Below are 24,697 nucleotides of genomic sequence, written 5' to 3' on the forward strand. Positions count from 1 at the left end.
TAATCTGCTGGAAGCCCAAAAGTGGCAGCATTGTGAAGCAAGACAGTTATTGATAGGCTTCATATGATGTCCTCCTCACGGTCTCCAAGACGGATGATGCATGATGAATTTCCTGAAATATCTTCTTCCAGGACGCGATCATTGCAAACTGATTGAAGAAAGACAGGATCAATACATCTCCCACTAACCTTTATAGATCAAGCTGTTGTTTAGGACACAAGAGCAGCTTTATGTTCTTGTGGTTCAGTAGTAGTCAACCTTTTCAGACTAGGAAGCCATTTTTAGCCCAAACATGCATTCGGGGACCCATTTCTCACTTGTTACCTTCTGATTGCAGGATTGTAGTGTTGATGCCATGGCCAGCTATAGATCATACCTCAAGTAGTGAAAGTACAATAAAAAGATTCCACTAGAAGTCTGAATTTTCCATGAGGAACTTAAAATATGCTCTACAATCAATCTAGATGGATTCTGGAAGATGCAGTCTGTGAAGTAAAATTAAGCTTTCCATCTAGTGAACCAATTTAGACTGCAGTACTACACCTTGGTGTAAGCCCCATTGAACTCAGTGGGACTTACTTCTGAATAGCCACAATAGTTAATAATAATAATAATAATAATAATAATAATAATAATAATAATAATATTATTATTATTATTATTATTATTATTATTATTATTATTATTTGTACCCTATGGATCTAACTGTGTTGCCCCAGCCACTATGGGCAGCTTCCATCATATACAAAAACAAAATAAAACATTAAACATTAAAAACATTTTTTTAAAACCTCTTGATTAGGGAAGTATAGGATTACACTGCAAATAAATGACTTTATTGAACTGAGGCTTTGCTATGATACCATATGTAACAAAGACAAAGAATTGCAGGTAAATAAAACAGTCTTTACATTCCCACATAATTCTCTCTCTCCCCCCCCCCCCCCAATTCTGGCCAGGGTGTTTACTAGGCTCCTCGCCATCTTGTGTAAGCAGAGCCGACTGCTCTCAAACTTGGCAGCCATGTCCTAAAATAGATGTATTTCCTCATTCTGTCATATTCCTTTCCCCTGATTTATGGACAAACACTAAGCAGTTACGCTGCTGGATCCAATCTATTTCTGAGTGAGCAAGTGCAGACTACCTAATAAGGCCACATCATTTTCTGTTGCTAATGTGGTTTCAGTTATGGTCTCCTTTGGCAGAAGATGCTGCTCACAGGCTGCTGAATGTTTTCCTGCTATCCCCCTGCCCCTCCCCACCAACTGCCTTTTTGTAGTGACTCTGGCATCAGAGTATTTGGCTGTGTTTTCCGCCGTAATCCTATTGCAACGACAAGGTTGTTAATAGAATCAAAGAGTTGGAAGAGACCCCCAAGGACCATCTAGTCTGATTCCCCTGCAACACATGAATCTCAACGAAAGCATCCATGACAGATGGCCACCCAACCTCCGCTTAAATATCTCCAAGGAGGGAGATTCCACAACCTCCTGAGGGAGTCTGTCCCACCGTCAATCAACTCTTACTGTCAGAAAGTTCTTCATGATGTTTAGTCGTAATCTCCTTTCTTGTAACTTGAAGCCATTGGTTCCAGTCCTCCCCTCCAGAGCAGGAGAAAACAAGCTTGTTCCCTCTTCCATGTGTCAGCCTTTGAGATATTTGAAGATGGCTATCATATCTCCTCTGAGAGCCAGTGTGGTGTAGTGGTTAAGAGTGGTAGACTTGTAATCTGGTGAACTGGGTTCACATCTCCGCTTCTCCACATGCAGCTGTTGGGCTAGTCACACTTCTCTGAAGTCTCTCAGCCCCAGTCACCTCACAGAGTGTTTGTTGTGGGGGAGGAAGGGAAAGGAGAATGTTAGCTTCTTTGAGACTCCTTAGGGTAGTGATAACGCGGGATATCAAATCCAAACTCCTCCTCCTTCTCTTCTTCTTCTTCTTCTTCTTCTTCTTCTTCTTCTTCTTCTTCTTCTTCTTCTTCTTCTTCTTCTTCTCAGTGCCCTCTTTTCCAGGCTAAACCGTTCCTCATAAAGCTTGATTTCCACATCTTTGATCATCTTGGTTGCCCTCATCTGCACACATTCCAGCCTGTTGATAACTTTCTTAAATTGTGGGGTCCACCCGGGTCCCTTCCAGCTCTACAGTTCTATGATTCTATGCTACAAAAACAACCACAATAAATATATTTAGCTACTCATTTAGGCAACCTATTTTTCTATCTAAGAGTAAACAAAAGACTAGATGATAGTTAAGCTATTCACTTGAGAACCAGTCCACTAATACCACCCAGGAGTCAATGCAACTCAGTGTGATATAAAATTGGCATTTAGACTCAGTGCCACAGGCGCACTGAGATACCTGGTCACCATGTTACTCAATCTTGATTTTCCATCCAAAAAAATGTGAGTAATAATGATCATCATCATAGCGTTATTGCTGAAGCTAAATGAATCTGGAACTGATGCTAAAGTCCCCCTTTTCTTAGAAATAGGTTAATGTTCTTTAGTAAAAAACAATCTGCCAGGCCTTCGTATTCCTAGCTTGTCTATGCCACCAAGATTTCATCTAGTGCATATAATGTAATGCATTTTTTAAAAAAACAAAAACATGGTATTATGTTTTATTTGTGTGTGCTTGTAAAGTGCCCTGGAATCTCTTCCAAAGGGTAGTATAGTAATTGTCCTTACATAAGAATAACCAGCTTCCCCCACCAGGATTTATTTGCTTTCCTCTCCAATGCATTGCTTCCCTAAAAGGGATTATTGGTTTCTGCAATGCCCCACTGCAGCCTCTATGCTTCATACAGTATTTCTGCACAGGCTTTGTATTGCAAATAGCTGAGGGGATATTGCAAACAATAGGCCTGCCAATAGCATTTCTGTGCTCAAAATAGACAGACGTACACAAGGCCCGGGACTTGCAGTGCAATATGACAAACAGATTATATAAACACTTCCAATAGAGGTATTAGTCAAACTGTCTCCGGGTTACATAACATCTTTCAGTGTATTCGGAACAGTCTGTGTTCAGCTTGAAGGCTGAACAATAAACCACAGGCAAGGAATCTACTCACTCAACTGACATTTTCCCTTTTGTACTTTCTTGGGTGCAATTTCTATGTCAAGGATTTCTCACAACTATTATGCTGGGAATTGCTGCTCTCTGCATTCTTTCCCTCTAGGTGGCTTTGCCTGACACACCCAGGCGACCAGCTTACCACACTGGAAAGTTTCCTTATTAAGAACGCAAGAACATAAGAAAGAGCCTGCTGGATCAGGCCAATGGCCCAGCTGGCCCAGCATCCAGTTTTGCACAGTGCCCAACCTGTGAGAAACCCTTGAGCAGGACCTGAGCACAAGTCACTCTCCCTCCCTTTTGTGCTTTCAGTGGCATAGCGTGGGTTGCCAGTGCCTGGGGCTCAGATTGTCCTCTCAGCTACTGACTTGTTCTGAACCAGGGCCGGCCCCACCTATGAAGCAAGTTGAGGAAACTGCATCAGGAAGCAGAATCCACGGGGCAGCAGATCCGGCCTTCACTGAATGCATGGCCTACTGCTGTTGCAGTGTCAAGAACAGTTCCTTGGAGGCAGGATCTGCCCCCTCCTTGGCAGCCTCTCTAGTGTCGCCTTGGGGAATAGGAGGCGCTGCTGCTTGCCTCCCACCCTTGTTTCAATGTCGATCTTCTGTCATACACTTTCTTTCCTGGTTGAGGCATGGGAGCACCATTTTGTGGTTTGCCTCAGTGCCAAAATGTCTTGGGTCAGCCTTGTTCTGTGCTATAAGATGAAGAGATTTATTCTAAATATCTGTCCGTGCTTTCTTACAGCGTTGCATCCCTATTTCCTATTATTTTGTTAAGAGACATAGGTGGTTTAGTCTAACTTTGTTGTTGTTTAGTTGTTTAGTCGTGTCCGACTCTTTGTGACCCCATGGACCAGAGCACGCCAGGCACTCCTGTCTTCCACTGCCTCCCGCAGTTTGGTCAAACTCATGCTGGTAGCTTCGAGAACACTGTCCAACCATCTCATCCTCTGCCATCCCCTTCTCCTTCTGCCCTCCATCTTTCCCAACATCAGGGTCTTTTCCAGGGAGTCTTCTCTTCTCATGAGGTGGCCAAAGTATTGGAGCCTCAGCTTCAGGATCTGTCCTTCCAGTGAGCACTCAGGGCTGATTTCCCTAAGAATGGATAGGTTTGATCTTCTTGCAGTCCATGGGACTCTCAGGAGTCTCCTCCAGCACCATAATTCAAAAGCATCAATTCTTCAGCGATCAGCCTTCTTTAGGGTCCAGCTCTCACTTCCATACATCACTACTGGGAAAACCATAGCTTTAGTCTAATTTTAGTCGTACTTAAAATGATGTGTGAAGATCCAATGAAAGTCATGGGGTTTCCTCTCAAGTTGGATTTGATTTTGTTCCTTTTGGTGTTTCTGCTTTGAACCAAGGTCCTCATTCCATTTTGAAGCATTGGGGGTGACTTTGCGGATGATTTAAAAAATGAAAACAATTATTTAACATGCTTCTGCCTTACAGTGGAACCTTGGTTTGCATCCGCTTTGGATTACAACCATTTTGGATTACAACCACGTCAAAACCAAAAGTGTGTGTCCCTTTTTGGGGATTACAACCCAAGCGCGCCTTGGGTTACAACCTGTTTTGCTTTACAACCGGACCTCTGGAACGGATTATGGTTGTAAACCAAGGTACCACTGTATTTCCCTCCAAACCAGCTCTTTCATTTTGCCTTGCAAAATCAAGGGCTAAACTTCCATGCAACATTGTCACAGGAAATCTATATTATTATTATTTATATAAAAAGTTACATTTATATTTAGAACAATACTCACAATTGCAAAAGCAACAAACCTTATTGTCTTATACAGTGGTGCCTCGGGTTAAATACTTAATTTGTTCCAGAGGTCTGTTCTTAACCTGAAACTGTTCTTAACCTGAAGCATCACTTTAGCTAATGGGGCCTCCCGCTGCCACCATGCCACCGAAGCATGATTTCTGTTCTCATCCTGAAGCAAAGTTCTTAATCCGAGGTAATATTTCTGGGTTAGCATAGTCTGTAACCTGAAGCGTATGTAACCTGAAGCGTATGTAACCCGAGGTACCACTGTAGAGGGAATGGAAAAGACTCTCACACAAAAAAACCTGACAAGCCTAAATTGGCTGGAATGTCTACATTCCTGACAGTCAGCAAAATGCATGGAGAAAATTAATAATGAGAGCTCTATATTCATATTTGTATTGGAGAGAGTGTGTGAGAGCACAGGGGGGGGGGGGGGAAGCCAAGTATTGTATGATGTACTGTCTCATGTAGAAGCAATGAAATAAGAGAGTCCAGTGTACACATTTTTGAAATGCATGTATGCAACACTCATTATGCATATGTTGCAAAATGCATAACTCACAGCAGTCATGAGGAAAACCCAGCTCTGAATTAAATGATGAACAGTATAAGTTGCCAGTCACCTGACAGCTTTCTTTAAGGGAACAGATGATAATTCTGGTATGCATTTAGATGGGTCTTAATTTATCCTCTTGCTAGGTGTGTATGAGATTAAGAAAAAGCATTGCGTGATCCAAAAATGCCAACTGTAATATTGAAGAAAAATGAGTCATTTCCTCTTGATCCTTCCACTAATAGAGCTCATGAGTTAAGACAATAGAATCCAGAAGGGGCAAAGAAAAATGGAGTTTTGTTTTGCTGCTGCACCTCAACAGACTCACCAAAGCCCAAATATTTCAGCTTTATTTTTTAGGGTGCAAGAACTAGAAATATGTGTGGCACTGAATAAAATTACGTAAGGGAAAGCACTTTGGCAAACAAAAGAATGCGTCAGAACCCTTTTATACATCATGTTGCAAATCCAAGTTTTACTTTTTATTTTATTGTTTCTCTATATTACTTATATTCTGTCTATCTTCTATCTTAAAAGCCCCAGATGGCATACACAGAGTCCCCAAGCAGTAAGACACTGTCCAAACCGAGACCTGCCTGGCTTCACCAAGGTGGCAGCCTCATGAGCCTGTAGACCATGTCCTGAAATACACCGTAATTAGATACACATACTTCCAGTGGATCATGATTGAAGGTTTATTATGGGGCAGGTTTTGTAAAAGACAAACAAAAAACCTATACAATGACATATTGTAAATACCAATTCTGCACATAATGAAAGGGCTTGCCCTGACTGTAACTCAAGCCAGCTGAACTTCTTGCTACCTTGGTAACTCATCTCTTTCAGAGATGGATCATAATCTTCCAGCTCATATTCTGGGACACAGGAAGGCATTAAGTCCTTATAAACACCCTCTCATGTAGAACTAATATACTAGAATAAGCTCCCGACAGCTTTGAATCTAGCCCTTTCCGATAGGCAATGCATGCCTTTAAATTCATGTATATTTAAATATAGTGAATTCAGGCTGCTTACCTGATTCTTCGGGTGCTCATTTGTGCAGTCACACAATTGGGTCATTTGCCTTCACAATGGGGTCTGTGAAGCATCTTCACGACACGATGAAAACGTAGACAGCATCTTAAAAAGCAGAGACATCACCTTGCCGACAAAGGTCTGTATAGTTAAAGCTATGGTTTTCCCAGTAGTGATGCATGGAAGTGAGAGCTGGACCATAAAGAAGGCCGATCGTCAAAGAATTGATGCTTTGGAATTATGGTGCTGGAGGAGACTCTTGAGAGTCCCATGGACTGCAAGAAGATCAAACCTATCCATTCTGAAGGAAATCAGCCCTGAGTGCTCACTGGAAGGACAGATCCTGAAGCTGAGGCTCCAATACTTTGGCCACCTCATGAGAAGAGAAGACTCCCAGGAAAAGACCGTGATGTTGGGAAAGATGGAGGGCACAAGGAAAAGGGGATGGCAGAGAACGAGATGGATGGACAGTGTTCTTGAAGCTACCAATACCAGTTTGACCAAACTTTGGGAGGCAGTGGAAGACAGCAGTGTCTGGCGTGCTCTGGTCCATGGGGTCACGAAGAGTCAGACACGACTAAACAACAACAAGCAAAAGGATGGAGGACCTTTGACCCTACAGATGTTGTTGGACTCCAACCCTCACTTGCCCCAGCCAGCATGCTTTACATGGGGGGAAAACACCACAATCTTTAAAAAAAACAATTAAACAGTAATAGAATCAGAACTATACATATATATGTCTGTGATCTATTAAAAGCATACAATTACAACAAAAACAGCACGGCACCACGCCTTATTAAAAGCAGCCAGTTCCCCAAAGCCTGCTGGGACAAGGAGATCCTCACCTGCTGTCAGAAGGACAGCAAGGAGGGAGTTAGGCAGGGAGTTCCCAAGTTGCCTGGGAGCAGCCACCACCAAGAAGGCCCTCTCCTGGTCCCCCCAAGCATGTCTGTGAGGGTGGCAGGACCAAGAGAAGGGCCAGCCCTGAAGAGCTCAGAGCCCAGGCAGGTTCTTATGAGGGAATACAGTCTTTCCAGTAGCCTGGACCTAAGCAGTGTTGGACTTTACAGGTGAGAAGCTGCACTTTGAATCGTGCCTTGAAACAGACCAGCTTCCAGTGGAGCAAAGCAGGATTGCCGAAATATGGGAAATAACTGAACCAAGTTAAACTGAATAGCTCATTCTGGGAAATAATATATTATGAGATGAAAAAGAAAATGTTTAAAATAAGCGGATGTTATTAGCCCATAAATAGGAAGAAGATAAAGCCCCTACCAGAGAAGAATGGCAAATGAAGTTGGTGGATTATGCCAAAATGGCTGAAATGACCGGAAGAGTCAGAAATCAGAAAGACCAAAATTTTAATAAGGAATGGGGGAAATTTATAACCTATCTTAAAAACCATTGTAAACAGTTAAAATCGTTAGTAGGATTGGAATATCACTTGTGGTTTAAGGTTGAATTCTGGACATAATGGAAGAGGTAAAAGATTTTGGATTACCATAAAAGATGTGGGAGAAAGGGATTAATAATAGGACCCACAAAGGGGGGGAGAGAACTCCAAAAGATTCCTTCGAATCTTGTTTTTATGTTGTATGTTTGATATGTGACTGTAAAATTTTAATCTGAAAAACCAAATAAATAAATTTATAACAAATAAAAAAATAAACTCAATAGCTCAGAAAATTATGAGGTTTACTTTCCTTGGTTAGGGCCATGGTCTGCCGAAGGTCACTCTTGCAAATATGAACCTACCAGGGAAGGGATGATTGGAATCTAGCAATGTGTTTATACAGCAAGATAGTCATTTATTTTTAATTTGGAATATGAGTAACTGAATCTGGTCTTTCTTTTTTCTTTTTTGTATTTTATTTATAAGGACGTAAGAAGGGCCCTGATGGGTGAGGGCAAAGTCATGTGTAGCTCAGCTTCCTGTTTCTCACACTGGTCTATGATGTCTATGATGGGAAACCCCCAAGCAGAATATGAGGACATGAGACCCCTTCTGCTGCTGTTCCCCAGTGACTGGTATCCAGAGGCATAGTAGTGCTGGTGTGTGTGTGTGTGTGTGTGTGTGTGTGTGTGTGTGTGTGTGTGTGTGAACTCTTTAAAAATATTTCCAGTGAACGAAAAAAACTGCAAAGAATGTGTGTGCTTTGCAGTTGCTCTGGAAAAAAATGTTGCTGGTGGTTCTGACCTTCTTCTAGCATAGCCGGAATAATCCTTTACATTAGAGCAGGAATGAAGAAACCCCACATTTTTGACTGGAAACAGATGTCTTCACATCTTGGCAGCCATTTGCGAATCCAAAGGGGTGTGTGTGTTTCTTTTTGCTTTTCTTTCACAGCTGGAAAAGAATTTTCCACGGGGGAATCCTCATCGGATTGCAAAAAATAATTTGGAGAGGTGCATGCGGGTCAAAGGTTGAAGCCTACATGAATGCAACAGGAGGCTTAGTTAGGTGAAAAATAGAGTTTTTGCTAAGCTAGGAATAGTAAAGAATGGGGGAAATAGAACACAGGTCAGTTCTAATGCCTGACGGAACCATAAACACAGCTCTCCGAAAGCCCTGGGTTTGGGTTTTCAGTGCTAAGACTAATAGAGTATGATTATGATTTCCTAAGGTCTCATCAGACACAATCAAACTCTCCTGTGAATTTTATGTAATATTCAGTAGCAACCTCTGTGATGTGGTGGAGGTGCAGAGCTATCTGAACACTTGTATGACTAGAACTTATCTGGTTTGTGCTGGGTGGGACGGGACAGGCCAGAACTGCCCAGGCACATCAGTGGAAGTTCTGGGTTGACCTCTCCATCACTCTGCCCCACCCAAATCCAATCCGGTAATCTGCAGCAATGCTGGTGTTAGGAAGAGAGCTCCATGACTGCATCACCACACAGCCCACTACTGACACTATGGTTTTCTAGGTGTAGTGCATACTTTATGCACATTTTTTTGGCTAGGTTGCTCTCTCTCTCGCTCTCTCTCTCTCTCTCTCTCTCTCTCTATATATATATATATATAAGTGCAATTTATTTGTACCTTGGAAAATGTCTCTTCCTTTCCTGTTCAGTCACATTCCATCCATTGTTCAAACTTGCCACTCGGGACAATGCTTGCGCAAACCGTTTCTATTTTTAGGGTTGTTTTAATGTTTAGAGGTGTCCAACTTGTGCTGAGGAGCATGGGCATTAAAAAAAAAAGGAAAGACAAACATCACCAATGTTGCTTCCTCACAGAGGAGATAGGGATCCATCTATTGCTTCTCTCAAAACTGCAAATGTATGGGTCACAAGCTGGGGTGGTCTCTGGCGAAGACCTAGCCCCTTAGAGATATGCTCTCTGAATAAAATAAAATAAAATAAAATAAAAATAATGACATTGCTTTAACAGATGTTAAAAGCATGCACACAATTCTCGTTTAGATCACACATAGCAGCTCTTGCGTGATTTTCCTCTAGTTATCCAGATTATACTCATTATAACTTTTTCTTCCATTACAGACAGCCTCATATTTGGTTCCTTAAAGCTGGTTCATAAGGAAAGGTGACGAGGGACAATATAATATGAAATTCACTGGCTCTCCAGTCCTTGGACTCCAAGCCAGAGTAAAGACAGCTTGCCAGGAGGGATCTCCTGAAAACAGAAGGGAATAGAAAGAAGGACTAAGTTTCATCTGGAAAGAATAGGCTTGATGGAATTAATTACCTCCTTAGGCATTCATTCAGGATTCTGCTTGCAGAACTTCTATGAGAATTCTCTTTCAATCCTGCTGTTGAAAATTAAAGGGCAAATTTAAGACTTCACATGGTCCCATAAGCACCAGCAGTGCTGGACTCTGCTCCATGCTGAATTCTGTTCACACTGCAACTCCTGGTTCTGGGGGTTTCCCATCCCCCCTTCCCCTTCCACAAAACATAGCTGTCCAGTCATTTCCCATCTATCTTGGACCAGAAATCTAATAATGTTTCATAGAGTGTGTTTGAGTTTATTTGAGTTTGTACTGTCACCCAGGCAACCGCTGTTTGCATGGAGTGTTATATATTTACCATCGCTTCTTTAATAAAACACAATGTACCCTTTCCCTGTGGTTTGTGCATTTGATTGGAATGGAGCACAATGGAGGCCACAATTCTGTTTTATTAAAATGCTTGCTGTTGATGTGAGACTTGGGGAAATATATATTCAAGACAGATGGCCTTTGCTTCCACAGATGCCCTCACCAATTGCCATATTTAAGAATGGGAATGATTCCCCACTAAAGCCAAGTATTATTTACCAAAGCATTTTGCCTTCTCTTTGCTTACCGGGATATTGTAGATGCAGCAGTGTAGCATCAGTCACCAAGACCAGGGGCAAGGCGCAAAAGGAGCAGGACATCGCAGCTCACCTGTAGCACACCCACAGGAAGCTCCCAGTTTGGTGTCACCTGAAAACTTGATGCGCATCTTCTCAATTCTTTCATCCAAGTCGTTTATAAATACATTGAACAACAACGGGCCCAGGGCAGAACCCCACTTGTCACTTTTCCCCAGGATGACAAGGAACCATTAATGAGTACTCTTTTGGTTCACTCAGCTACAAATCCACTTAACAGCTATCTCTTTCAAGCCACATTTTGCCAGCTTCCTTACCAGCTTTCTCACAAGAATACCATGGCAGACTTACTGAACTCAAGATAAACTATGTCCACAGCATTCCCCTGATCCACCAAGCTTGTAACTCCATCAAGGAAGGAAGGAAGGAAGGAAGGAAGGAAGGAAGGAAGGAAGGAAGGAAGGAAGGGGATTCATTTGGCATGGCTTGTTTTTGAGAAACCCATGCTGGGTCTTCATAATCACAGCATCCTTTTCTAACATCTAAATTTGACCGACTGTTGAATTATCTTTTCCAGAATCTTTCCTAGTATCGATGTAAAGCTCACCCGTTACACATTTATATAGCCAAAGAAGTTCAAAATATAATTGTGCTGGCTGCTATGATGCTACCGTCCTGGCAAAGTAGGTCAATCGTCCTATTTTACAGATTGGGAACAGAGGATGAAATAAGATTACCTAGTCTGGGACTACCAAATGAGTCTGTGACAATTAACAACAACCCACCCCACAAACCTGGGAGCTGGATCCATTTCCTGGGACTGGTTCAGACTTTCTTTCCACTGAGCCACAGGGCTGGCTCTCTCTGGGCTCCTGCACCTGGACCAGTATTAGGGGCTGGGTGGGTGAGGAAGACGCAGCACTCAGGATTAGCCATTATTACATATCTACCCATTTAAAGCTCTTCATCACAGGGGAGACGGACTACATGTCTAGAGAAGAAAATCAACAGGGGCTTTCCCGCTCAATCATGGAGCGTGTGATACACTTTAAACCATTATGTCAGGGGCTTTCAACCAGTGTGCCATGTCACCCTGGGGTGCCTTGAATGATGGTCAGGGGTGCGACGGGCAACACTAGCCTCTGTCCTTCTGCCCTTCCCTCCCTCCTTTAATTGTCAGGAGCTTGTCCTACACTCGAGCAGGACCCTGGTAGAGACACATGCCCGACTAGCATGTTCCCTCCCTCCTGGTCAATCGTTCAGGAGCTTCAAAAGCTTTCTTCCGCCCGAACATCACAGCGACTGATGCCAACAGACATCGGCACACTTAGGGATCCGCAGAGTCTTCGCAGCTTGCTTTTGCAAAGTTTTTTTGCAGATAAAATCGCTCAGATTCAGAAGGAGGTAGACTCCACCGTGGGAGCAGGGCCAGGGCAGGAGAGTGCTAGAGTTCTGTCTGGTCCTGTTACATGGGATCAACTCCAATCTGTTACTTCCGAGGATGTGGACAGGCTGCTTGGACAAGTGAAACCGACCACCTGTCTCCTTGATCCTTGCCCATCCTGGCTGATAAAAGCGAGCTGGGAAGGGCTGGGCGATGGGCTCTGCAGGGTGGTGAATGCTTCCCTCTGTGAGGGAGCCTTCCCAGACCCGCTGAAAGAGGCAGTCATTAAACCGCTTCTTAAAAAAAACATCTTTAGACCCAGCCAATTTGGCCAACTATCGCCCAGTGGTGTGGGGGATGAGTGTTCAGACCCCTGGGCTCTCACTTGTGGGGTGCCTCAGGGTTCTGTCCTCTCCCCCATGCTTTTTAATATCTATATGAAGCCGCTGGGAGAGATCATCAGGGGGTTTGGACTGGGTGTTCATCAGTATACAGATGACACCCAGCTCTACCTCTCCTTTAAATCAGAACCAGTGAAGGCGGTGAAGGTCCTGTGTGAGTGCCTGGAGGCGGTTGGAGGATGGATGGCGGCTAACAGATTGAGGTTGAATCCTGACAAGACAGAAGTACTGTTTTTGGGGGACAGGGAGCGGGTTGGTGTGGGGGGTTCCCTGGTCTTGAATGGGGTAACTGTGCCCTGAAGGACCAGGTGCACAGCCTGGGAGTCATTTTGGACTCACAGCTGTCCATGGAGGCGCAGGTTAACTCTGTGTCCAGGGCAGCTGTCTACCAGCTCCACCTGGTTCGCAGGCTAAGACCCTACCTGCCCGCGAACTGTCTCGCCAGAGTGGTGCATGCTCTAGTTATCTCACGCTTGGACTACTGCAACGCGCTCTACGTGGGGCTACCTTTGAAGGTGACCCGGAAACTGCAATTAATCCAGAATGCGGCAGCTAGACTGGTGACTGGGAGTGGCCACCGGGACCACATAACACCGGTTCTGAGAGATCTGCATTGGCTCCCAGTACGTTTCCGAGCACGATTCAAAGTGTTGGTGCTGACCTTTAAAGCCCTAAACGGCCTCGGTCCTGTATACCTGAAGGAGCGTCTCCACCCCTATCGTTCAGCCCGGACACTGAGATCCAGCGCCGAGGGCCTTCTGGCGGTTCCCTCATTGCAAGAAGTGAGGCTACAGGGAACCAGACAGAGGGCCTTCTCGATAGTGGCGCCCGCCCTGTGGAACGCCCTCCCATCAGATGTCAAAGAGATAAATAATTACCTGACATTCAGAAGACATCTTAAGGCAGCCCTGTTCAGGGAAGTTTTTAATATGTAACGCTGTACTGTTTTTAACACTGATTGGGAGCCGCCCAGAGTGGCTGGGGAAACTCAGCCAGTTGGGCGGGGTATAAATTATTATTATTATTATTATTATTATTATTATTATTATTATTATTAACAGAACTCAGCATTTTGGCTAATCTACTTTATTTACATATAAACACACACAGAGCACCCCAACATGGCTCCCTCTCTCTCTAACATCAGACAGCAAAGAGAAAGAACAAATGACAATAGTCTCACTTCATGGAACACAGTAAGACAATCATCCTGTCTCCGTCACTTACCACTTTGTGGAGTCAAAACATACACCGTTATGTGATAGAAAAAAATCCCATGACTGCAATCATGGATCCGGAATTCTAACGCCAATGCCCTCTTGCATCTCTGCCTCCCAAAGGCTCGTACAACTGTTTGTTGCAGCAGCCCTGGCTACAAGCTCCCCAGGCAAATGGTGCCTCAGGGGCTGGCCAGGGGGTGCTGGTTGCCAGGAGCTGAGGTGGCCTCAGAGTAAGCAAGCAAGTGGGTGAGGGAGCCCAGCCAGTGCTTGCTGTTGAGAATGGACAGACAAGTGGGAGGTAGGGCAGGCAGGCAGGCACCATACTGGTCTTTCTTGGGCTTGCTCTGTGCAATTCCTGCCCGGCAGCCGAGTGTCTGGTGCCAAAGGGGAGCCTTTCCGCCATGCAGACCCAGTGACAGGCCACTAAGGTTGGGGGCTTCCTCTTGCCAGGCTCCCGGGGGTGGAATAAGAAGGCACCTCTCTTTGAGGTGGGGGAGCAGGGCGGATAAGAGACCAGGGGCAGTGGTGGCTGCTGCCTGGAGGACTCCCAAGGAGAGGGGAGAGGAGGCTGAGGGAACATAGCGCAAGGGAGGGTGTTGGAAAAGGGGTGAGGGGCTGCTGGCTTTGCAGGCAAGGGCTGCAACTGGGCTTCTGAGGCTCGGAGCACATTTCCCCACAGGGGAGCCACTGATAGAATGTAGTTTGGACTCAAAAAGGTTGAAAAGTTCTGCACTATGTTATAAACTAGAAAAAATATTAACAGGGTGGGAAATAATCTAAATCTGTTCTTATCCACCACTGCCCCTCACACACACACACACACACACACACACAGAGAGAGAGAGAGAGAGAGAGAGAGAGAGAGAGAGAGAGAGAGACAAAACAAAAAAATTCCTTACAGTAGCACCTTAAAGACCAACTAAGTTAGTTCTTGGTATGAGCTTTCGTGTGCATGCACACTTCTTCAGATACACAGATACACTTATACACTTCAGAAACACTTCTTCAGATACACACACGAAAGCTCATACCAAGAACTAACTTAGTTGGTCTTTAAGGTGCTACTGGAAGGAATTTTTTTGTTTTGACTATGGCAGACCAACACGGCTACCTATCTGTAACACACACACACACACACACACACAGAGAGAGAGGGAGAGAGAGAGAGAGAGAGAGAGAGAGAGAGAGAGAGAGAGAGAGAGTTTTGGAAACACAACACCAGCATCTCATGGCTCAAAGAAGTGGGATGTGAAATTTAATTTCTGGCAAAAGTAAAAGTTTTCCTTATAGAATCTTTCCAAAGGGAAAACATATGCATTTTTAATCTATGCAATGGCAGGCAATGGTTGGATGTAGAACAGCAGAACCACTTCAATATTATTATTATTATTTTAAGCTTTGCACATTGCTTTTGCCAGCACCATCAGCTATTACTCAGTAACATTTTTAAAGCACTATCTTAACATTCAAGTCAATATTTGCCAAGCATATACTGCTGAATTAAGGAGATCAAAAGTTGATTAAGGCAGGATATAAACATTAATTTCCAGGCTTTCCACAGTAAGCAGCAATGATGACTAATTTCATCTATCTGAAAGTGTGATAAGAGTTTCAGCAAGTGCATTTTCTCACACAACCTCCTATAAAGCCCTCTTGTGTAAGGCGCTGGGGTTCTTCTTTCGTGTGGGAGGGGGCAGAGATATGATACAGGCACATTATGGCCCAGCTTTTGCTAATGAATGAACCTGAAAATTTGCAATGGTAGTGCTGCTGGGCTGAAATGCTGCTAAAGACAACATCAGTTCACTTTGCGAAAACACTGGTGCTCCTGGGGTGAATATGTGCCTAATCTGGTTTTTTGTTTAAAAAAGCTAAAAACAGGTGTGGTGAGACTGGACTGAAGGGCAGGGGCTGCTGTGGCGCTGAGGCATAAAGAGCCAGCACTTTCTTTTGCCATTCTAAATTGCCTCTTGTCCGTTGGGGCAAATAGCAACTTCAGTTCACAAAGTGGTACAGGCAGGAAGACTGTTATTTCTGCATGACTAGATGACCCCTGGGTTCCCTTCCAACTCTATAATTCTGTGGTTCTGTGACTAACACACACATACCGTTCCCAGCACCATGGCACTGATCAGACTCATCTCATGAGTACTTCATTTTAAAACAGGTAAGCACCAACAGGAACTCCAGTCACAGCTCTCCTCTATTTGTGACCTCAACTTTACTTGAGTCATCACACTAGATGCAGTGGAATGGGTATGATGAGCCCTGATTCAGGGATGGTAAACCTGTGGCATGCTTCAAAATCTGAAAGAACTCAAAGGAGTTGGAAACAATCGCAAAACAAACAAACAACCACCCCCCACCCAAAGCCACCACTACTGGAGAAACTTCTTCTGAAATTCCAGTTGCAAATAATCAACTGTGCCTCCATGGACAGTTGTGAGTCCAAAATGATTCCCAGGCTGTACACCTGGTCCTTCAGAGGCACAGTTACCCCATACAGGACCGGGGAGTCCTCCATACCCACCCGCCCCCTGTCCCCCCAAAACAGTACAGAGAAGTGCCAGAACTGAGTTCCGGCGAGTTCCAGCTTTAAAAAAAGCCTTGGGCTCATATATATATGTAATTCACCCTTGCGAAGTCCTGCTAGATGAAACAATGACTCCATATAAGGCAGTTTTCTATGCTCCTCTATGCCCCAGCACAGACACCTGATGGTAGATCAAGGAAAAAGCTTTGTTTACATAACTCAACACTTTGGCTCCATGCCTTTGATCATCTCATAAAATCTCCACTCATTTGTTTCGCCACCGCTTTCTAGCTTGCAACACCAAACACCACGGGGCTCAAATCCTGGCTGGAACCCACGTTCCATATAATTTTATGGTGATAAAAATGGCACCTGTCCAAAGAGTCAAGGCCAGATCCCCAGCATCAGGAAAATCCGCTTGCTGCTACAGGCGACACAAATAAGTTTCCTATCTCAGTCATGGCGTTATGGTGTATTTGAGCACCTGGTTTGTTGCCATCAATTACTCTTTAAAGTTATATAAGACGAGGAGGCAGAAGTCATCATGACCACATTCCGTTATGACGGAGGAGAAACTTTCCATGATTTTAGAGTTGGATAATATTTCAGAAAAGAAAAGTAAAGTTGGTGCACCGTAACTGGAACTAATCTTTTCATAACTGCTCCAAAGAGCAAGGGATCCCGTTTCCTTAAAGCGACGCTATCACTTTCAGAGGGGAGGAGTGCGCAAATTCTATCCAGGCAACTGACACCTTTAAAGCATTTTCCAGAAAAAACACTGTTGCAGATAAAATAATAAAGATAAGAATTAAAGATGCAGATTGAGTAATTGATTTAGACTTTTGTAGGGAAACACCCTCCCCCCAATGCATTTTCATCTATATCTTGGGGGATGGGAACATTCCTTTTTTTAATAATAATTTTTATTGGTTTTAAAATTTAGTTTTTCATTTACAAAAAAAGAAAAATACAACCCAAAAATATAGAATTCTCCGAATTCTCCAACTTCCATCCTCTCTTTCGTGGGGTCTACTAATAATTTTCACTGCATATCATATTATCTTCCATATATCCATATATCTCTATTTTCTCCTATAGTTCTTTTCACATTGCAAGCATTATTTCAAAGCTGCTAATGTTTTTAACTGTTTACAATGTTCTGTTAAATATATTACAATCCCTCCCCCCGTCTTTGATGAAGATTTTATCATCCTGATTTTTTCCAGTCATTTTGGCCATCTCAGCATAGTCCATCAATTTTACTGTCCACTCTTCTCTTGTAGGTATTATATCACCCTTCCATCCTTGGGCTGAGAGCATCCTGGCCGCTGCTGCATACATGAATAGTCTTTTGTACTGCCTTGGTATCAGGGATGGGAACATTTTCAGCTTGAGGGCTACGTTCCTGTATAGGTAGCCTTAGTGCTTTTTTCTGGGGGGATGTGGGGTACACATACCCCTAAACATTTTGTGAATACAAGTTTGGCCTCACTGAAGGGCAGTATTTCAATATGAGTAGGAAAATGAGAGTACCCCTAAACAGTTTTTTAGGGAAAAAAAGCACTGCATAGCCTTCCAGGGCCTGTATACCAAGGTGGGTGGGGCCATAGATATGGCTGTTTGTATGGTACCTTGGTACAGTTAAATTTCGGCCATGCAAATGTACAGAGGTTCCTGCACTTCCACACCCCTCTCCATCTTCCATTTGGACAAACATGAAGGGCTAGTGAGCAGGGTGGCTTGGGGACAGGATGCGACCTTGGAAGAGTCCCAAGGGAGGCCTAGTGCACCACACTCAATCCCTGGTCTTGAGATTCCCCACCCTCGAAGCATATGATGTACCGCTTGTAACCTTGTGTCATGTGTGGAGAGTCTGCCTTTCCCTTCGGTAACTTCACAGATAAGAATTAACAAGCATTTTATATTTTGTAGACCATTTTATTCAGGCATCAGGTTGCAAGCAAAAATCCACATCCCTCCCCAAGGAGAGCAGTTGGCTATTCTAATTCTTCCCCTTCCATCTTCCGCAACATCCTAGGCGCCAACAGGAAGTCCCTCCTCCTCTCTGCATCCTTTGTTCTCTAATACGTTCAGATCTCCTAGTTTGTGGGGAGGGAGGATCCCTCACACTCTCTAATGATGTCTCTGCTATCTGTCCCCTCCCTTCTGTTTCTCTTGTCATTATCTCATAGCTAGGCAACTCCTGCCTTATCTGCTCTGTGTCTGTGTCTTTTTCTGCTTCTGAGACTGCTGGAAACAAGAGGGGTGAATCTTCCCCTTCCAGCTCCTCTTCTGAGAGAAGCTGATCTGCCTGAGAATGTATTCCCCAATCCTCTGCTTCAGACCATTCACCTTGTTTCACCTCTCCCCATGTCTTCACTTTCAGGGTTCTCAAACTCATTCCTTAACTTAGTCACAGATTAGTTCCTCTATAACACTCATTAACAGCCTGACCAGATGCGAACATAACTTTTCTAACACGTTCTAGGAATATGGTGCAGACTCTATCACTTTTCTTTTTTAGACACAACCATAGTTAGCTTTCTATGCACGCAAATGTTAAAACTAGCCACGGCTGTAAACTCAAGTTTCCATAGCAGCGATGAGTTCCAAATGGTTGGAGGCAGGGGAAAATTCCCATGTGGAAAGGAGGAAAAAGAGGAAAAAGAGGAAGGAGGAGGGAATGCAAGATCCCCTGGCACATTCCCAATCTTTTCATCATGGTCATGAGATCAGGAAGTTTACAGGATTTATGGCACACAGAATTGATGGAATATGCAGAAATGGCAAGTCTAACCAGTAGAATAAGAGATCAGGAAGAAAGAGTATTTAAAGAAGAGTGGGAAATATTTGCAGAGTATATGAAGAATCATTGTAAACAAATTAAAACGCCAGCAGGATTAGAGTAAATTCAGCAGTGTATAATTAAATTGGGAAATAAAGGGAGAGAGAAAAATGGAGTAATTATAATATGCAGCAGTAAAGGAGAACTAGAATGAACCATGGAAAGGGGGTGGGGAGGGAAGCCAATGAATCATTTATTTATTTTTTGAAGAATGCAAACGTGGAAAATTGTAAAAGTGAAAACAATACACACACACACACACACACACACACACACATTTAAGAGGGCATTTATAGGATTCAGATTGTAGCTTACGCATATCTGAGATTTCCAGGAAGGATGAAAAAGATGCTGTTTTTCTAGATGGTGATAAGAACATTAGAAAGGTTAAAAGAGCCACATGTGATTATCTTTCGCTGGGTTTCCATAGCAGCCCTTCTTCATATGCAAGATGGCAGTTTCATAGACTGATATGGAGTTCATCATAAGGAATAGGTGTGTTTACACAAGACTCTACAAGCACACTAGGGGAAGCAGAATGGGGAGGTTTTCCATGGAACTGGACATTAATCCAAGCTGCTGGCAAGCTGCCGCATAAACAGTTCACGCTTTGCCATGTTTTATTTGTATTATAAAAGAATGTGCCTGGAATTTTCCTAGTGATGGACTTCATCTAGAATAACCCCCCCCCCCCCCTTTTTGGAAGCAAGGCTGAGGGAGAGGACCAATCTGCTGGCCAAATTCATGCAGCTCTGCTCCCATGATCCTCTCCTGAACCCCAGACTCATGGCCTTAAGGAACAGTAGGTTGCCTATTGCAACCCTCCGTATGTGACACACAACTATCGTACTGAATGTGCTGCAACTCAGCAAGGCTATTTCATCGTCTCTGTGGCGCTTCTCACAGTCGTCAGCATCCTCTTCCCACTTCTTCCCAGAGGCCTCCATCCGCGGCTTTCCTCAGCTTCTGCTTGGGTGTGCCAGATCCTGGAGGACAGGGTGGGGGTGGGGGGTGGAGAGAAAGCTTGCTCTTACCCCCATTTGTCGTGAGTTGCTTTGAGCACAATGCTATAGAGAAGCAGCATACAACTAAAAAGTGGGTGGTGATTTATCTCTGAATACAGTGGTACCTCAGGTTACAGACACTTCAGGTTACAGACACTTCAAGTTACAGACTCCGCTAACCCAGAAATAGTACCTCGGGTTAAGAACTTTTCTTCCGGATGAGAACAAAAATCGCACATTTAGCTAAAGTGGTGCTTCAGGTTAAGAACAGTTTCAGATTAAGAACAGACCTCCAGAACGAATTAAGCTCTTAACCTGAGGTACCACTGTATAAGAAAGTCGAATTTAGCTATATAAAGGTAAAAGATAAAGGACCCCTGGACGGTTAAGTCCAGTTAAAGGCGACTATGGGGTTGCGGCGCTCATCTCACTTTCAGGCCAAGGGAGCCAGCGTTTGTCCGCAGACAGCTTTCCGGGTTATGTTGCCAGCATGACTAAGCCACTTCTGGTGCAACAGGACACTGTGACGTAAGCCAGAGTGCATGGAAACTCTGTTTACCTTCCCACCACAGCGGTACCTATTTATCTACTTGCACTGACATGTTTTTGAACTGCTAGGTTGGCAGGAGCTGGGATAGAGCAAGGGAAGCTCACTCCATCACAGGGATTCGAACCGCCGACCTTCCTATTGGCAAGCTCAAGAGGCTCAGTGTTTTAGACCACAGTGCCACCTGCTGTGATTTCATGAAAGTTGGAAGGGACCCTGAGTGTCATTGATTCCAACCCCCCACAATGCAGGAATCTTTCATCCAACGTGGGGCTCAAACCCATGACCTTGAGTTTAAGCATCTCATTCCCTAGCGACTGAGCTATCCCAGCAGTTGATGCGTAGAAAATAAGAACGTAAGAATAACCTGTTGGATCATGCCAATAGCCCACCTAGTCCAGCATCCTGTTCTCACAGGGGCTGGCCAGTTGCCTGTGGGAAACAAATGAGCAGAACAGGAGCACAAGAGGACTTTCCCATCCTGTGGCTTTTAGCAACTGATATTCTGAGGCATTGCTGCCTCCAACTGTGATGGCAGAGCATAGCCATCGTGGCTGATCCTCTTTTAAAGCCACCCAAACCATCTCTGCCTCCTGTGGGAGTGAGTTCCGCAGATCAACTCTGCACTGCATAAAGAATAACTTCCTTTCCCTATAATTTTATGCTTCCTGCTAATCATATGTTGTCAGTGAAATCTTCCCTGAGGAGTTCAAAGAGTCCCTCTTCATCAGTCATGTGTTAAGATAGCTTAACACAACACAGATTTCTTTGGGTATACTGGTAGGCCCCTCACGGCAATGGCATCCCCATTGGTTTAACAGGAGAGAGCTGGTTAACAAACATGCCTTTGCACAAGTGTGTTGCCCCAGAAATGCTTTCTTACTGCACACACAGAAGAACTGCAATAAACACACTGCCCATACATAATTTTGTAGCTCAGGCTCCCAAGGTTTGGGGAGGCAGGGGATGGGGGGGGCGAGATCTTGGATTTCATACTCGCCGTCTCTTTTGCAAAAGCTATACATGCCACATCTTTGAATGCAATTAAATGCCTTGCAGTCCATCTGTCAGAGGGGCATTTTCCAGCTAAATTTATGAGACACAAACTTTTTTCCACTTAATGACATAATACGGTTGAGTTTCTCATTTTTAAAAAATGCTGCACCACCAAGGTCAGCTTAATAGCATGCTTCTAGGGGTTTCACATCATATTTAAGCCTCACGTGGAAATAAATTCCTTGTTTCAAACCCATCGGGGACATGGAAATTCTTCTGTTATTTCACTTCCAATTTCCCTTATTTCTTTTACTGCTGCAGCTAGTAAGCCCCTACGTGGAGTTGCTTTCTTTGCCTTTTCCTACCTCTGCCTTTTGTAAGGTTTGCTGCTTAGGCCAGCAAATAGAAATGAAAGAAAGTAAGCAACAATGACTCTTTGTCCCTAAGTATCTTTTATAGCAGGGACGCGGGTGGCGCTGTGGGTAAAACCTCAGTGCCTAGGACTTGCCGATCGTATGGTCGGCGGTTCGAATCCCCGCGGCGGGGTGAGCTCCCGTCTTTCGGTCCCAGCTCCTGCCAACCTAGCAGTTCGAAAGCACCCCTAAGTGCAAGTAGATAAATAGGTACCGCTTTATAGCGGGAAGGTAAACAGCGTTTCCGCGTGTTGCGCTGGTGCTGGCTCGCCAGAGCAGCTTCGTCACACTGGCCACGTGACCCGGAAGTGTCTCCGGACAGCGCTGGCCCCCGGCCTCTTAAGTGAGATGGGCACACAACCCTAGAGTCGGACACGACTGGCCCGTACGGGCAGGGGTACCTTTACCTTTACCTTTTATAGCCAAACCAGGGTGGGGGAGAAACTGTGGACCCCCACATGTTCCTGGGCCAATTGCCTCATCACCCCTTACCACTGCAGTACAGTGACATCTGGGGAGTTGCAGGTTCCTCAAACCCAGCCTTAGGTAGCATCATATTTCCATTTGCCATATTTCAAAAAATGAAAATTCAGAGTTGCTGAGCTTTGTTGAGCAAAGTTGTTGTTGAGCTAGACTGCTTCTTCTTTAAGTTTTAGAGCTATTTTTTTTTTTTTTTAGGATTAACGGTTTAAAAAATCAACACTTTCAGCATGGTCTGGCATATGCCCAGGTTTTACTGGACATTTTTACCTTTTTACTTTCAACAGGCAAATCCTGGATATGTCTGGGAAATCCCAGACGTATGACATCCCCAGCATAAGCTGAAGATAATAATAATAAATAATAATAAATTTTATTTATACCCCGTCCTCCCCAGCCAGAGCTGGGCTCTGGGTGGCTAACACCAGTAAAAGTACAGTAAAAACATAATAGGAGGGGGGAAAACACAATTTAAAATACAGGTTAAAATGCAATTTAAAATGCAGCCTCATTTTAAAAGTAGCCTATAGATCAAAACCATAAGGGGAGGGAAACATAAGGTCAGACTGAGTCCAAACCAAAGGCCAGGCGGAACAGCTTTGTCTTGCAGGCCCTGCGGAAAGATGTCAAGTCCTGCAGGGCCCTAGTCTCTTGTGACAGAGCTTTCCACCAAGTCGGGGCCAATACTGAAAAGGCCCTGGCCCTAGTTGAGACCAATGCTGGGTCTAGTTGAGATACGATGCTGGGTCAGTGTAGCCATCACTAAAATAGATTTTGTCTTTGACATTTGACTGTGATATACTCTGTGATGCTTACAGAGCCTGGTCATTGTTCTATCTCCTACCTCTGAAACAGGGGGCAGGCACAACAAGTGGTGGGGGCTGAGGGGTCTTCAGCCCCTCCCAAATTTTTCAATGAAGGGGCTGGGCTCTCCCAAAATCCTGTGGCCCTGCTCTGCCTCCTCCTCCCTGCCGATGTCACATGGACAAGAGGAGGCTGAGTGCGGAGCCCAGCCACATGCTCCCCATTCCCCACCTGGGGCGTGATAACCAGCATCATGGTGGCGGAATGCCAGCACATCCTGGCATGTGAGCACTCGGGCGCTAGGTGGGGGCAGGCTGTGCCATGTGATATATCACATGACACATGACACATCACACAATGCTTCCTCGCAATGTGGGGGGCAAGTCATTGCCCTTGAATTGGGTACTATTTATAAAGGTCTTAGGAGAGAGGCAGGGGGGGGGGAGAGAGAGAGAGAGAGAGAGAGAGAGAGAGAGAGAGAGAGAGAGAGAGAGGAAACAGGATCTGTCTATACTGTGGTACCTCGGGTTAAGAACTTAATTCGCTCTGGAGGTTCGTTCTTAACCTGAAACTGTTCTTAGCCTGAGGTACCACTTTAGCTAATGGGGCTGCCGCTGCATGATTTCTGTTCTCATCCTGAAGCAAAGTTCTTAACCCGAGGTACTATTTCTGGGTTAGTGGAGTCTGTAACCTGAAGCGTCTGTAAGCTGAAGCATCTGTAACACGAGGTACCACTGAAGTTTGAATATGGACAGCAAAGGAGAGACGTGAGCAGAGAGTAGATTCCTGAGGGACAGGCTGGATAAAAATGATGGTCACAACATCGCCATGAAGAAAATGAACTTTGGTGCAAAGCATGTTTTGTACCTTTGCTTAAGCTGTCCTGGTGGGGAAAACAGAGGACAGAATGTGGATTATAAAAACGTGCCTAAGGCATGGTTTGCTTTAACCATGGTATGTTAGTCAAACAAGTATTCGGCTCACATGCATTTAAAAACACCATGGTTTCTTTCACTTCATGTTGGCTCGCTGCCCTCTTGCCTCTTTTGTTAATACCTGCCTCTTATGGTGCTTGAGAACTGACAAGGAAGTCATTACAACATTCCAAGTTTCCAGCTGCAGAAGCAGGACAGGGAACACAAGCCTTCTCCTCCTTTGTGACCCCCTCGGCATGCCCCTGAACAGGAAACATTCCTAAAGAATCTATTCCAAGACACTCCTCATGAAAACCCATTAGCCTTCTTGAACTTTTTATTCCCAACGCTCCCAAACCAAAGCCCATCTTGCTGTGACTACTCTTTCCATCA

The sequence above is a fragment of the Podarcis muralis genome, chromosome 17, assembly GCF_964188315.1.
Source record: "Podarcis muralis chromosome 17, rPodMur119.hap1.1, whole genome shotgun sequence".
NCBI classification, from domain to species: Eukaryota; Metazoa; Chordata; class Lepidosauria; order Squamata; family Lacertidae; genus Podarcis; species Podarcis muralis.